The 12,990-nt window shown below is 48.7% G+C and overlaps 1 protein-coding gene across 4 annotated transcripts in view; it reads left to right on the top strand.

Annotated features, from left to right (window-relative positions):
- Window positions 1-257: 257 nt before the first annotated feature.
- PHF20 (PHD finger protein 20) overlaps window positions 258-12,990 on the top strand; it is a 360,572-nt gene continuing 347,839 nt past the window's right edge. For 3 of the 4 annotated variants that reach the window (XM_063960151.1, XM_063960150.1, XM_063960147.1), the window contains exon 1: window positions 260-530. The gene's annotated coding sequence lies outside the window, so the exon portion shown is untranslated. Of the gene's footprint in view, window positions 531-12,990 lie in introns of all 4 variants that reach the window. The other variant, XM_063960149.1, reaches the window with a different exon arrangement.

Below are 12,990 nucleotides of genomic sequence, written 5' to 3'. Positions count from 1 at the left end.
CTCCACATGGGGGAACTCTCACACTGCACCAGCCCTCACATCATGGCACCACTGCTGTAACACAGGAACAGGCAGCGGCATACCAGCAGCGAAAGATGCTGCCAGCAGGCTTTACAGCGCACAGCACAGCGGCTGCCGCTGGAGCAGAGTGACTCAGCAATTACACCTTCTCCTCGCCACAAACCCGGGCGCGCCATACCACACCACACACACGTAGCAGAGGCCCCGCCCTCCGTGTGAATATCTTATTAGGTGGGAGGGAGGTACTGTAGAACACGGCCCAGCACATGAACTCACTCCCGTTCCCCCAGAGCGCGCCGCACGATAACGCGCCCCGGCCATGCCGCGCAGCAGCGCAACACAGTAGGAGGAGGCGCTGCTGGATGTGCGGAGAGGAGGGAGTCTCTATGTAACTGGAAGAAATCTGCGTAAGAAGAAGAAGCAGCAGCTGTGAGGCGGGCCAGCGCCGGGGAAGAAAGGACAATACAGCCGGGAGACAGAGGATGGTGTACCCAGCTTAAGCATCCCAGGTAACCGCTACAGCCGCACGCTGCTGCCCACTACGCTGACACGAGTATCCCTGAGTGGTGGGATGGGCAGAGGATGATGCGCACCATTTACCCATGTTACAGGATAGGGGAGATCAATGACAGTGACGCAGTTCCCCGGCATACGACTTTCCCGGTAGTTTGTGCGTGTTGCTGAGAAGACGCGGGGCTTAATGGGCTGTGGGTGGGGGTGTCTGAGGCTGCCGGTCTCTCGCCGCCAGGTGGTGATGGAGACACGTACTGGCCAATCAGCTGAGGCCATTGCGTGAGCGACAGACGGACTGACCTATCACGGAGTGGGCGAGGCTGCTGCTTTCATGATGTCCCTTTAAAGCTACAGTCCCCGCTGCCCGAGACACGTTTCCTAATGTGATGGCGAGTAACGGGTTAATGCTCCTCGCAGAGGCGGTGTCCCCGCCGGCGGCTGCGGGCGCTGAGCGCGGTGCTGGGGACGCGGAGCTGCAGCTGTGTACGGCGGCTGTATACAGCCCCTATGGGAGAGAGTCCGGCTGTGACGCAGCCAGTCTGACGCATCCTCGCATGCTGATCTCTATATCCTCACCCACCCGAGGGTGCACTGCCCGGGGCGTAATCCCTGCCAGGGTTACCGCTGTACCCCGGGAATTGTGCCGCAATCTGTAATCCCAGCATTGTATGGATTTGAGGCCCAGATCTGCATCCTCATTACCCTTTAAGGGTTTTGAATGCGCGCTGACTGTGTACATATGTCATGGTACTCTCCTGCTCCTGTCTAATTGCCCACGTTTACCTTCTGTATATGTATAAGGGCGATGTAAAAAAGAACGTTACCGAAGTGTTAGAAGTCACGTGTTGCTTTAAACTCGCTGCCTTTCCTCTGCAGTTTATTGATGGTTTATTTGTTGAAGAAGCCTGATGGTTGGAAATATTGGACTGTAGACAACACTGATTTAAGTAATTAATTATTGTATACTTTAAGAGGCCTCGCTCACAAGTGGACCTTGGTAACCCATATGTTTGTTTGTTTTTTTGAAGTTCAGCACTTTGGCTACACATTGTAAGGCCTATTCATTTCTGCATAATGTCCTGCTGTGGGGTGGTCTTCTGTTTGCCGGCGGTCGGGCTCCCGGCGCTCAGTATACCGGCGCCGGGAGCCCGACAGCCGGAATACCGACAATTATTTTCCCTCGTGGGGGTCCACGACCCCCATAGAGGGAGAATAAAATAGTGTGGCGCGCGTAGCGCGCCACAGTGCCCGTAGCGTGGCGAGCGCAGCGAGCCCGCAAGGGGCTCATTTGCGCTCGCCAAGCTGTCGGTAAGCCGGCGGTCGGGCTCCCGGCGCCGGGATGCTGGTCGCCGGGAGCCCGACCGCCGGCCAGCCGTAGTGAACCCCTGCTGTGCACATACAGTATTTGCATGTTACAGTAGGTGTAATGTCGCAAGTTTTCCTGTGCACCTCTGTGGTACAGGAACAAATCACAATAATAAACATTGCAAACTTAGGGGTATATTCAATTGCGGTCGAATTCCGGCGTGAATTCAACCGTTTTTGGATTCAACACAATTCCGTTATTTATTGAATGTCGAATTTGGGTCCCAGCTGGAGGGTTGGGACCCTCCAGCTGGGACCCAAATTCGACATTTTAAATAAATAACGGATTCAACAGTACTGCTGTCGAAAAATGGACCAATTGACGAATAGTGGGCAGCCTGGATTCGACTTAATGGACAGGACAAAGGTGTTAAATCATAAAAATTTCTCTATCGTCCTAAGTGGATGCTGGGGTTCCTGAAAGGACCATGGGGTATAGCGGCTCCGCAGGAGACAGGGCACAAAAAAGTAAAGCTTTACTAGGTCAGGTGGTGTGCACTGGCTCCTCCCCCTATGACCCTCCTCCAGACTCCAGTTAGATTTTGTGCCCGAACGAGAAGGGTGCAATCTAGGTGGCTCTCCTAAAGAGCTGCTTAGAGAAAGTTTAGTTTAGGTTTTTTTCTTTACAGTGAGTCCTGCTGGCAACAGGATCACTGCAACGTGGGACTTAGGGGGAAAGTAGTAAACTCACCTGCATGCAGAGTGGATTTGCTGCTTGGCTACTGGACACCATTAGCTCCAGAGGGATCGAACACAGGCCCAGCCGTGGAGTCCGGTCCCGGAGCCGCGCCGCCGACCCCCTTGCAGATGCTGAAGCGTGAAGAGGTCCGGAAACCGGCGGCTGAAGACTCCTCAGTCTTCATAAGGTAGCGCACAGCACTGCAGCTGTGCGCCATTTTCCTCTCAGCACACTTCACTGGGCAGTCACTGAGGGTGCAGAGCGCTGGGGGGGGGCGCTCTGAGAGGCAAATATAAACCTTATACAAGGCTAAAAATACCTCACATATAGCCCATAGGGGCTATATGGAGATATTTAACCCCTGCCTGACTGGAAAAATAGCGGGAGAAGAACCCGCCGAAAAAGGGGCGGGGCCTATCTCCTCAGCACACGGCGCCATTTTCTGTCACAGCTCCGCTGGTCAGAACGGCTCCCAGGTCTCTCCCCTGCACTGCACTACAGAAACAGGGTAAAACAGAGAGGGGGGGCACATTAATGGCTATATATATATATATTAAAGCAGCTATAAGGGAGCACTTAATATAAGGATATCCCTTGTATATATAGCGCTTTGTGGTGTGTGCTGGCAGACTCTCCCTCTGTCTCCCCAAAAGGGCTAGTGGGTCCTGTCTTCATTAGAGCATTCCCTGTGAGTTTGCGGTGTGTGTCGGTACGTGGTGTCGACATGTATGAGGACGATATTGGTGTGGAGGCGGAGCAATTGCCAAATATGCAGATGTCACCCCCCAGGGGGTCGACACCAGAATGGATGCCTTTATTTGTGGAATTACGTGATGGTTTATCTTCCCTTAAACAGTCAGTTGAGGACATGAGGCGGCCGGACAATCAATTAATGCCTGTCCAGGCGCCTCAAACACCGTCAGGGGCTGTAAAACGCCCTTTGCCTCAGTCGGTCGACACAGACCCAGACACGGGCACTGATTCCAGTGACGACGGTAGAAATTCAAACGTATTTTCCAGTAGGGCCACACGTTATATGATTTTGGCAATGAAGGAGACGTTACATTTAGCTGATACTACAGATACCGTAAAACAGGGTATTATGTATGGTGTGAAAAAACTACAAACAGTTTTTCCTGAATCAGAAGAATTAAATGACGTGTGTGATGAAGCGTGGGTTGCTCCTGATAAAAAGTTGATAATTTCAAAAAAGTTATTGGCATTATACCCTTTCCCGCCAGAGGTTAGGGCGCGCTGGGAAACACCCCCTAAGGTGGACAAGGCGCTCACACGCTTATCCAAACAAGTGGCGTTACCCTCTCCTGAGACGGCCGCACTTAAGGATCCATCAGATAGAAAGATGGAAGTTATTCAAAAGAATATATACACACATGCAGGTGTTATACTACGACCAGCTATAGCAACTGCCTGGATGTGCAGTGCTGGAGTAGTTTGGTCAGAATCCCTGATTGAAAATATTGATACCCTAGATAGGGACAATGTTTTACTGTCGTTAGAACAAATAAAGGATGCATTTATCTATATGCGTGATGCACAGAGGGATATTTGCACACTGGCATCTCGGGTGAGTGCTATGTCCATTTCAGCCAGAAGAGCCTTATGGACACGACAGTGGACAGGCGATGCGGATTCAAAACGTCACATGGAGGTTTTGCCGTATAAAGGGGAGGAGTTATTTGGAGTTGGTCTATCAGACTTGGTGGCCACGGCTACTGCCGGGAAATCCACTTTTTTACCTCAAGTCACTCCCCAACAGAGAAAGGCACCGACCTTTCAACCGCAGCCTTTTCGCTCCTACAAAAATAAGAGAGCAAAGGGCTTGTCGTACCTGCCACGAGGCAGAGGAAGAGGGAAGAGACACCAACAGGCAGCTCCTTCCCAGGAACAGAAGCCCTCCCCGGCTCCTGCAAAAACCTCAGCATGACGCTGGGGCCTCTCAAGCGGACTCGGGGACAGTGGGGGGCCGTCTCAAAAATTACAGCGCGCAGTGGGCTCACTCGCAGGTAGACCCCTGGATCCTGCAGATAATATCTCAGGGGTACAGGTTGGAATTAGAGACGGATCCTCCTCATCGTTTCCTGAAGTCTGCCTTACCAACCGTCTCTTCCGAAAGGGAGAGGGTGTTGGAAGCCATTCACAAGCTGTACGCTCAGCAGGTGATAGTCAAAGTACCCCTATTACAACAAGGAAAGGGGTATTATTCCACTCTATTTGTGGTACCGAAGCCGGATGGCTCGGTAAGGCCTATTCTAAATCTGAAGTACTTGAACCTCTACATAAAAAAGTTCAAGTTCAAGATGGAGTCACTCAGAGCAGTGATAGCGAACCTGGAAGAAGGGGACTTTATGGTATCCTTGGACATCAAGGATGCGTATCTACACGTTCCGATTTACCCCGCACACCAGGGGTACCTCAGGTTCATTGTTCAAAACTGTCACTATCAGTTTCAGACGCTGCCGTTCGGATTGTCCACGGCGCCTCGGGTCTTTACCAGGGTAATGGCCGAGATGATGATTCTTCTTCGAAGAAAAGGCGTATTAGTTATCCCATACTTGGACGATCTCCTAATAAGGGCAAGGTCCAGAGAACAGCTGGAGACAGCTTTAGCACTATCTCAAGAGGTGCTAAGACAACACGGGTGGATTCTGAATATTCCAAAATCCCATTTAATCCCGACAACTCGTCTGCTGTTCCTAGGAATGATTCTGGACACGGTTCAGAAAAAGGTTTTCCTTCCAGAGGAAAAAGCCAAGGAGTTATCCGATCTGGTCAGGAACCTCCTAAAACCAGGAAAAGTGTCAGTACATCAATGCACAAGAGTCCTGGGAAAAATGGTGGCTTCTTACGAAGCAATTCCATTCGGCAGATTCCATGCAAGAATATTCCAAAGGGATCTGTTGGACAAATGGTCAGGGTCGCATCTGCAGATGCACCTGCGAATAACCCTGTCACCAAAGACAAGGGTGTCACTTCTGTGGTGGTTGCAGAAGGCTCACCTATTAGAAGGCCGCAGATTCGGCATTCAGGATTGGATCCTGGTGACCACGGACGCCAGCCTGAGAGGCTGGGGAGCAGTCACACAAGGAAGAAACTTCCAGGGAGTATGGACGAGTCTGGAAAAGTCTCTTCACATAAACATTCCGGAACTAAGAGCAATCTACAATGCTCTAAGCCAGGCTGAACTTCTCCTGCAAGGAAAGCCGGTGTTGATTCAGTCGGACAACATCACGGCGGTCGCCCATGTAAACAGGCAGGGCGGCACAAGAAGCAGGAGTGCAATGGCAGAAGCTGCCAAGATTCTTCGCTGGGCGGAGAATCACGTGATAGCACTGTCAGCAGTGTTCATCCCGGGCGTGGACAACTGGGAAGCAGACTTCCTCAGCAGACACGATCTTCATCCGGGAGAGTGGGGTCTACATCCAGAAGTCTTCAACATGTTAATAGACCGTTGGGAAAGACCAATTGTAGACATGATGGCGTCTCGCCTCAACAAGAAACTGGACAAATATTGCGCCAGGTCAAGAGATCCACAGGCAATAGCTGTGGACGCACTGGTAACTCCTTGGGTGTACCAGTCAGTGTATGTGTTTCCTCCTCTGCCGCTCATACCAAAGGTATTGAAGATCATACGGCAAAGAAGAGTAAGAACAATACTAGTGGTTCCGGATTGGCCGAGAAGGACTTGGTATCCGGAACTTCAAGAGATGCTCACGGACGAACCGTGGCCTCTACCTCTGAGAAGGGACCTGCTACAGCAGGGTCCCTGTCTTTTTCAAGACTTACCGCGGCTGCGTTTGACGGCATGGCGGTTGAACGCCAGATCCTAAAAGGGAAAGGCATTCCAGAAGAAGTCATTCCTACCTTGATTAAGGCACGGAAGGAAGTCACCGTGAAACATTATCACCGCATTTGGCGAAAATATGTAGCGTGGTGCGAGGATCGGAGGGTTCCGACGGAGGAATTCCAACTGGGTCGTTTCCTACATTTCCTGCAATCAGGATTATCTATGGGTCTCAAATTGGGATCCATTAAGGTTCAAATTTCGGCCCTGTCAATATTCTTCCAAAAAGAATTGGCCTCTGTCCCTGAGGTCCAGACTTTTGTCAAGGGAGTACTGCATATACAGCCTCCTGTGGTGCCTCCGGTGGCACCGTGGGATCTAAATGTAGTTTTAGATTTCCTCAAATCCCATTGGTTTGAACCATTGAAAAAGGTGGATTTGAAATATCTCACATTGAAAGTGACTATGTTACTAGCCCTGGCCTCTGCCAGGAGAGTATCTGAATTGGCGGCTTTATCTTATAAAAGTCCTTATCTAATCTTCCATTCGGATAGGGCAGAACTGCGGACTCGTCCGCATTTTCTCCCTAAAGTGGTATCAGCATTTCATCTGAACCAACCTATTGTGGTGCCTGCGGCCACTAGCGACTTGGAGGACTCCAAGTTGTTGGACGTTGTCAGAGCCTTAAAAATATACATTGCAAGGACGGCTGGAGTCAGAAAATCTGACTCGCTGTTTATATTGTATGCACCCAACAAGTTGGGCGCACCTGCTTCTAAGCAGTCGATTGCTCGTTGGATTTGTAACACAATTCAACTTGCACATTCTGTGGCAGGCCTGCCACAGCCTAAAACTGTAAAAGCCCACTCCACAAGGAAGGTGGGCTCATCTTGGGCGGCTGCCCGAGGGGTCTCGGCATTACAACTCTGCCGAGCAGCTACGTGGTCGGGGGAGAACACGTTTGTAAAATTTTACAAATTTGATACCCTGGCAAAGGAGGACCTGGAGTTCTCTCATTCGGTGCTGCAGAGTCATCCGCACTCTCCCGCCCGTTTGGGAGCTTTGGTATAATCCCCATGGTCCTTTCAGGAACCCCAGCATCCACTTAGGACGATAGAGAAAATAAGAATTTACTTACCGATAATTCTATTTCTCGGAGTCCGTAGTGGATGCTGGGCGCCCATCCCAAGTGCGGATTATCTGCAATACTTGTACATAGTTATTGTTAACTAATTCGGGTTATTGTTAAGGAGCCATCTTTAAGAGGCCCTTTCTGTTGTCATACTGTTAACTGGGTTTAGATCACAAGTTGTACGGTGTGATTGGTGTGGCTGGTATGAGTCTTACCCGGGATTCAAAATGCCTCCCTTATTGTGTATGCTCGTCCGGGCACAGTACCTAACTGGAGTCTGGAGGAGGGTCATAGGGGGAGGAGCCAGTGCACACCACCTGACCTAGTAAAGCTTTACTTTTTTGTGCCCTGTCTCCTGCGGAGCCGCTATACCCCATGGTCCTTTCAGGAACCCCAGCATCCACTACGGACTCCGAGAAATAGAATTATCGGTAAGTAAATTCTTATTTTTTTTGGTGGGGTTCCCCCCCCTCCTAAGCATAACCAGCTGCGGCCTCTTTGAGCCGGTCCTAGTTGTAAAAATACGGGGGGGGAAATGACAGGGGTTCCCTCGTATTTTAACAACCAGCACCGGGCTCTGTGCCTGGTCCTGGTGCAAAAAATACGGGGGACTAAAGACGTAGGGGTCCCCTGTATTTTTAACACCAGCACCGGGCTCCACTAGCCAGAGAGATAATGCCACAGCCGGGGGACACTTTTATACCGCTCCCTGCGGTCGTGGCATTAAATCCCCAGCTAGTCACCCCTGGCCTGGGTACCCTGGAGGAGTAGGGACCCCTTAAATCAAGGGGTCCCCCCCTCCAGCCACCCAAGGGCCAGGGGTGAAGCCCGAGGCTCCCACCCCACCATCCAAGGGCGGCGAATGGGGGCTGATAGCCTTTTGTGACAAAAAAGAATATTGTTTTTTGTAGCAGAACTACAAGTCCCAGCAAGCCTCCCACGCAAGCTGGGAGGCTTTATTTGGGTATTTTTTTTTTGTAGTAGAACTACAGGTACCAGCGCGCCCCCCCCCGCATGCTGGTACTTGTGGTTCTCCCAAGTACCAGCGTAGGAGGGGGGGACCCCCACGCATTTTTTTTCAGGATATTTAACCATTTCACACCTCTTCCCACTGAAAAACATGCACTGATCTCTCCATATTATTGTAGTCCGTAAAAGAAATATTCTTTTAAAAAATCTATTAAATAATACTTGTGGCTCATAAATAGACAACCAAGTAGATAATCCCTTCAAATATAAATAGATATGCTATTAGCAATCAAAAAAGCACCAAAAAACCCCCATGTTTTTAAATTTTTTTATTAGATCACGACAGAAAAATGAGGCGGAATGAAATTGACGAAATGACTGTCGAAAAGCACTATTGTCGAATCGACATTCTTCAATTGAATATACTTTTGTCGAAAAGCTGCATTTTTAACATTGCAGACATGTCGAATTGAAAAAAGTCGAAAATGAAGCGGCAGGTTTTTTGTCGAATTTTTGTATTGAATTGTCGAATCCAATTCGACAGTTTTTTTTTGTGTCGAAAATGACCAGTTTTTTGACAATTGCGGCAATTCGACCGCAATTGAATAGGTTCCGGTATGAAAGATAGTGTCTAGTTAGACAGTCAATAGATAGACACCATATGTTAGATGGACATTAGGTCGACAGGGTCAAAAGGTCGACATAAAAATGGTCGACATGAAAAAGGTAGACACCATGATTTTTGTGGTTTGTGTGGATAGTTTTGTCATCTGGGACCCCCAATTGTAGAAAGGCATACCCTCGCGGGGCTCGCTTTGCTCGCCACGCTTCGGGCACGGTGGCTCGCTGCGCTCGCCACAAGGTTTATAACCAACTCTATGCCGACATGGATAGAGAAAGTATGAAATAATCCAAAAACATGTTACATTTAAAAAAAATATTTGTCAATCTTTTTTATGTAGACAATTTTGACCCTGTCGACCTTTTGACCCTGTCGACCTAATGTCTGTAATATATGGTGTCTATCTATTGACTGTCTAACTAGACACTGTCTATCTATCAAACGGATAGGATTGAATATACCCCTTAGGCACCATTATGGTAAGGCACATGTGCTGTTGCACAGAATTGGATTGCCTTTATGAGATTAAAGTTGCAGTATCATAGATTATGGGGGTTATGCTGGGTGCACACTGGGCGATATATCGCCCATTCCAACGAATGGACAATGTATCGTTGGCAGGTGTGTGCACGACATTCACAGTTCTATTGCGTTGTACAGCACAGCTAATAGCGGATATAGTAGCGCATCTGGCTGTGTACGGCGACCCACCTACCACCCGTACACTGTCTGCAGGGACTGAGGTCTCTGCCCACCCAGCTGGATGACTGGACTGACATTTTGTGTGGTCGATTGGTAAATGTCTATACTCCACAGAATCGGCTGCTATGTCTGTGCGCCTACCGTCAAGTTGGCTGGGTGTGTACCCAGCTTTAGTCAAAGATATCGCCATCCAGTCATTGGACAGTCGGTTATGTGGAACCATGAGCAGTGCAGATAATTACAGGAGGAAAAAACTTGCTACTTTTTGCTCACACCGTTTGTGGGTTCAAGCAAGATTATTCGACAGTACTGCTCCAGTAACTTATACCCCTTTTCCACTAGCATAGCACGGGTCGCAGTCGTGTCGCCTGACACTGCTGCGACCCGTGCTACAGCCCCCTGCAGACAGCGCTCACCAACCCGGCAATTGCCGGGGTGGTGATGCGGCTAGTGACGCTGCAGGGGCGGCGCTGGGAGATCACATGATCTCCTAGCGCCGTCCTCCCTGTGAACGGGAGCCGTGTCGCCTCGACACGGCACCCGTTCAGACTAGACAGCTAGCCGGCTAGCTACCAGGGTAGGATTCCCGGATCACTTGATCCGGGAATTTGCCGGGGGACCCGTTTCCACTAGGGAAAAACACGGGTAAATGTGCGCCCCTGCGCATTTATCCGTGTTTAAAAAAGCTAGTGGAAAAGGGGTATAAGTAACCTGTTACTAGCATTAAAGGACAGTATCTTTCATGAAGCCTGATAGTTTTTGTTCTTAAATACTTGTCATAAATGGAGGTGTGTGGGTTTAGATTTACTCAGAAATGGCATCTTATTGGCTATCCGGCTGTCATGTGTTTTGGATAGCCAATAAGATAAATCTAAACTTGTGCTAAATTGGCGTTAACAACTGAGTATACCCAAACCTGCACATCTCTAGTCATAGTAGTCTCTTAATTGTTATAATTAAACTTTAGCGTAACTGTATTCATAAATGCGGAATGTTTTATTTATTAATACAGTTGAACTTATCTTTTTTTATATAAATATATATCTACAACTCATTGTTCAATTCAAAGTTGTAAAGTAAAGGCTGATAACTTTTTTTTTTTTTTTTTTTATCGCCATTTGCATTATCTTGTTTCAAGTTATAGTTGCATAAAAGCCTTTGCCTTTAATGCTGAAATCTGATTTGTGTGTTATACCCCTTTCACACATACATCTGGAACCTAGGTCTTTGCACGTGAATGTGCATCAACTTGGGTTTTTGATTTGTGTGAAAGGAAACTACCCGTGACAAACACGACCTGCCTCTTAACCAGGGTTGGGCTGAGTCCCAGGAATTTGCCGGCTTGCTAGACTCTGCAATTTCCCTGGATGCATATGTGGAAAGGGTATTAGATATTTATTTTTGAATCTGGTTGAGTATTGGAGGCAAAGGCATTTAATTAGCAGTAGTTACATCTTTGTTTACCGTGACTTGAATTAGCTCACTTAGCGCATCTATGCTTTCTACGACTTAACCCACAATTCAGTTGGAGAATGTTTCTCAGTGGTTGTGCTGTATTTTTTTTTTATTCTAGTAGCGTTAAATGTGGGAAAATCAGCCTGTACCCCCCCCAAAAAGGTAGATTTTATTGGGTAACAGTGTAGTTACCAAGTACTATTAGTGGCCACAAGAAAAGTATTTGGGGAACTTTGGGAGGAATTCAATTGTTTTTGGACACCTGCAGCTCCTGTCTAAAGTGATGGGAAGTATTCAGTTGTTTGTTCCAATGGATGTGAATGCTGCAGGTGCTCTAAAAGTCAGGCTCTTTGGAGCCCAAACTGCCATTTTGGCAGCCGACCAATATTTTGCATGGGTCCAGCCGCTATGTGTATAAACCTGGTGCATTTGAATGCGATAAGTAATGGCCGTTCTTGCCATCTGCAGAATAGTTGAATTTCACCTGTAGGGTCCCCATTACTTACATGCATCTGGAAAACAATCCTTTGTCTGATTTCTGCATTTTGTAATAACTTTTAACAGTAATAGAAAGCAAGTATTTTTCAGCAAATGTATGCTCTAGATAAATTTGGGGTGCAAAAAATGCCTGTAAGTAGATGGTTTTCCTGTAATTTTCTCTGACGTCCTAGTGGATGCTGGGGACTCCGTAAGGACCATGGGGAATAGACGGCTCCGCAGGAGACTGGGCACTCTAAAGAAAGATTTAGGACTATCTGGTGTGCACTGGCTCCTCCCCCTATGACCCTCCTCCAAGCCTCAGTTAGATTTCTGTGCCCGGCTGAGCTGGATGCACACTAGGGGCTCTCCTGAGCTCCTAGACGAAAGTATAGTTTAGGTTTTTTATTTTCAGTGAGACCTGCTGGCAACAGGCTCACTGCAACGAGGGACTAAGGGGAGAAGAAGCGAACCTACCTAAGTGGTGGTAGCTTGGGCTTCTTAGGCTACTGGACACCATTAGCTCCAGAGGGATCGAACACAGGACCCGACCTCGTCGTCTGTTCCCGGAGCTGCGCCGCCGTCCCCCTTACAGAGCCAGAAACAAGAAGGTGGTCCGGAAAATCGGCGGCTGAAGACTTCTGTCTTCTCCAAGGTAGCGCACAGCACTGCAGCTGTGCGCCATTGCTCCTCATGCACACCACACACTGCGGTCACTGATGGGTGCAGGGCGCTGGGGGGGGGGGGCGCCCTGAGCAGCAATAGTAACACCTTGGCTGGCAAAACTAACACCATATATAGCCCCAGAGGCTATATAGGTGTATATTAACCCCTGCCAGAAACGATAAAATAGCGGGAGAAAGCCCGCCGAAAAAGGGGCGGAGCCAACTCCCTCAGCACACTGGCGCCATTTTTCCCTCACAGCTCCGCTGGAAGGAAGCACCCTGGCTCTCCCCTGCAGTCCTGCACTACAGAAAGGGTAAAAAAAGAGAGGGGGGGCACAATTTAGGCGCAGTATATATATGTTATAGGCAGCTATAGGGGAAAACACTCTGTGAAAAATGTATTACACATTTCTGATGATACCCCAGGTACCACAAAAAAGGGTATTATGTTTGGTGAGAAAACTACCAGTAGTTTTTCCTGCATCTGACGAATTAAATGAGGTGTGTGAGGAAGCGTGGACTTCCCCAGATAAGAAATTGATCATTTCTAAACGGTTAATGGCTGCGTACCCTTTCCCGCCAGAGGAT

The sequence above is a fragment of the Pseudophryne corroboree genome, chromosome 3, assembly GCF_028390025.1.
Source record: "Pseudophryne corroboree isolate aPseCor3 chromosome 3, aPseCor3.hap2, whole genome shotgun sequence".
Classification (NCBI taxonomy): Eukaryota; Metazoa; Chordata; class Amphibia; order Anura; family Myobatrachidae; genus Pseudophryne; species Pseudophryne corroboree.
The sequence above is the reverse complement of the archived record's forward strand: the minus strand, read 5'-3'. Positions and strand labels throughout refer to the sequence as shown.